Source organism: Rhinopithecus bieti, unplaced genomic scaffold (genome assembly GCF_001698545.2).
Source record: "Rhinopithecus bieti isolate Rb0 unplaced genomic scaffold, ASM169854v2 scaffold_51732, whole genome shotgun sequence".
Lineage (NCBI taxonomy): Eukaryota > Metazoa > Chordata > Mammalia > Primates > Cercopithecidae > Rhinopithecus > Rhinopithecus bieti.
The window spans coordinates 586,314-589,255 of record NW_016821090.1 but is presented as its reverse complement, the minus strand read 5'-3'; the positions used below and the strand labels follow the sequence as shown (position 1 = coordinate 589,255).

General features: G+C 36.9%; 1 protein-coding gene across 6 annotated transcripts in view; it reads left to right on the top strand.

Annotated features, from left to right (window-relative positions):
* The first annotated feature begins 234 nt into the window (after nt 1-234).
* The window catches only part of GPR141 (G protein-coupled receptor 141), a 60,381-nt gene continuing 57,673 nt past the window's right edge, over nt 235-2,942 (top strand). For 5 of the 6 annotated variants that reach the window (XM_017860175.1, XM_017860176.1, XM_017860178.1 and 2 more), the window contains exon 1: nt 235-392. The gene's annotated coding sequence lies outside the window, so the exon portion shown is untranslated. Of the gene's footprint in view, nt 393-1,750; nt 1,785-2,942 lie in introns of those variants that run through there. The other variant, XM_017860179.1, reaches the window with a different exon arrangement.

Below are 2,942 nucleotides of genomic sequence, written 5' to 3'. Positions count from 1 at the left end.
TGATCATATCACTTTGTTCCCCATTCTCTACAAAATTTCATTTGAATAACATTTTAAAAACTTGATTCATCATAGTCATCAATTCTTCATAAATATTTCTTGACATAATTGGCCTCTCTGTAGTTTTGCAACTTGGGCTATTCATGTTTAACAGCTTAGTTTTTCAAGACTATTGTGTTTCAAACGGTTTTGAGGTTTTATGGTCTGTTGACATTCTGAGGAACTTAGAACACATTCACTTCCTTTTGCTTGGTAAGCTGTCCAGAGCCTTTGCAAATGCATGCAGAGCATGGAAATGCCCCAGCTGCCCTGCTGTTGAAACAGAATCCTATTTGGAAGGCAGACATGTGGCCCGTCTCTGTAGCCATCACTGAGAAATCTGGATTTTCAAGGTAAGTGCAGAAGACTTAGGTTTGGGGAGACATGAATGAAAATGCCGTAGAAATAAAGCATACTGAATTGGTTGGCATAGTTCTAATTCGGAATCTTCAAAAGGTTCTGCTATAAAAAGCAAGCTTATTCTCTCTAACCACAACTCCTCCTTCATAGAAGGGATTGTTCTATTCTTACTGCTTAGGATACGCTACTCTGAAAGTAAAACCTAATTTTTATTGGTAACTATGAACCAAAGTGATTTTAGAATCTCTCTGTCAAAAAACCGGCTAAACGTATCATAGAATTTTTTAGGGCACCTGGCACTATTGAATTTATGTATAATTATTCAAATGCTTATCTTTTAAGTGATGTCTTAATTTTCTTTTGTTACGAAAATCCTTTAACTCTATTACTGCATTATTTTCAGATCGAGTTTGAAACTATTCGGGCAGCCCTAGTCAATAGAAGGAAACAATCTGTAAGCAATCAGGCACTTAGACATTTCTAAAAGAAGCATATTCAAAATAACATGTGAAATAATGGTAATTATAATTCTTTCCATCCCACTTTTAAAGTACTACATAACAGGAAGGATCCGAAAATAACTTCTTAAATAAGATAAATTAAAGGAACAACATCTGTTCAAATAATTTTACTTTAAGTAAAATACCTTCTGTACCAGTATTTTCTACTTCCAAGAAGTAACATTTTTCCAATATGTCGAATGAAATATAATGCAAAGTTTTTAAAAAATAAGTAATGCCGAACCTGACTATAGACATTTAATTTTGTTTCACAAATTTGTTATATGACTTTTGATAGGTCACTTAATTCTCTGGACTTCAGCGTTCTACATAATTGCACAATTACTTATCTGAGAAATTACTTAGTCAGTACTCCAGAATTACACGTCTTTGTTTTCTGTTTTATTGGGTTTAAATCAATTAATTAGTCAGGATTTTAATCAATCAATAGGAGTAATAGGAAGACCAATGAATGAGGAATCAGGTGGTGTGAACTCTAGTCCTCTGTTTTCTAGTAACTGGCTGCATAATTTGGGGGAATATTATCTAAGGATTCCAGATCACGGGTTGGCAAACTTTTTCTACAAAAGCCTAGATAGTAAATATTTTAGGCTTTGCAAGCCAAGAGGTAGAACTGAGGCTAATATATTGGTACTTACATAACCATTTAAAACTATAAAAATCATTTGTAGCTCACAGGCTGTACAAAAACAAGAAGTGAGCCAGATTTGACTTAGGGGACACAGTTTTCCAACTCTTCTTCTAGCAATGATTTTCAACAATTATAAAATGGAAGTTGTGGACTAGATAAGAGATGCTCAGCTAAGGGAGATCTGGATGGTCTTTAGAGAGATACACCAATCCTCTGAAATTGCATGCAAAAATGTAAGTGTGTGTTTTTCTTTTCTTTTTTGTTTTTTGTGTTTGTTTTTCTCTCCCTCCTTACTTCTTTCCTTCCTTCCTTCCTTCCTGCCTGCCTTCCTTCCTTCCTTCCTCCCTCCCTCCCTCCTCCCTCCCTCTGTTTCTCTCTCTCTCTCTCTCTCTCTCTCTCTCTCTCTCTCTCTCTCTGTCTCTCTCTTTCTTTCTTCAGGGCCTTTCTCTCTGTTGCCCAGGCTGGAGTTCAGTGACCCAATCATGGCTCACTGACTGCAGCCTCAATCTCCAGGGGTCAAGTGATCCTTTCATCTCAGCCTCCTCAGTAGCTGAGACTACAGGTACTTGCCACCACACCTGGCTAATTAATTAATTTTTTTTAAATAGAGACAGGGTCTTGCTCATGTTGCCCAGGTTGGTCTCAAACTCCTGGGCTCAAGTGATCCTCCTGTCTTGGCCGTGTTGGGATTACAGGCTTGAGCCATTGCGCTTGGCAGCGCTTTTTTTTTTTCTTTTTCTTTTTTGAATGAGAAAAACACGGATTTCATCAGATTTTCAAAGTGGTCCAAAATCCAATTAAAGTTAAGGACCATAGGTCTAGCTAATTTCTAAAAGTGCTTTCCAAATTTAAAATCAATGAACCTGTGAAATGTTTACTGATGTCTACTATGTATAAGCCATTGTGCTAGCACTATGAGAGACATAGCATGTTGTGACTAAAATATGTTAAATATATTGTTAAATAATATGTTAAAATATATTTTGGGACAAGGCCTCGCTCTGTCTCCAAGGCAGGAGTGCAGTCACGCAATCACAGCTCACTGAAGCCTTCATCTCCTGGAATCAGGTGATCCTCTCACTTCAGCCTCCTGAATAGCTGGGACTGCAGGCGTGAGCCACCCTGCCTGCTTTTTTTTTTTTTCTTTAGATAGGGGGTCTCACTGTGTTGCCAAGGCTGGTCTCAAATCCCTGGGCTCAAGCAGTCTTCCTGACTCAGACTCAGACAAAAAATATTTTAAAGATTAGAGTATGTGCAAGTCAGTACTATCCTTCAAAGTAATAACATTGAAAACAATTTTCAATTGGTCAAAGATTTCTGAGACATTGCTTTGCAAAGTGTTTTCTTTTCCTTTTTTTTGAATTGAAGAAGAGTTTTTTTTTTTTTTTTTT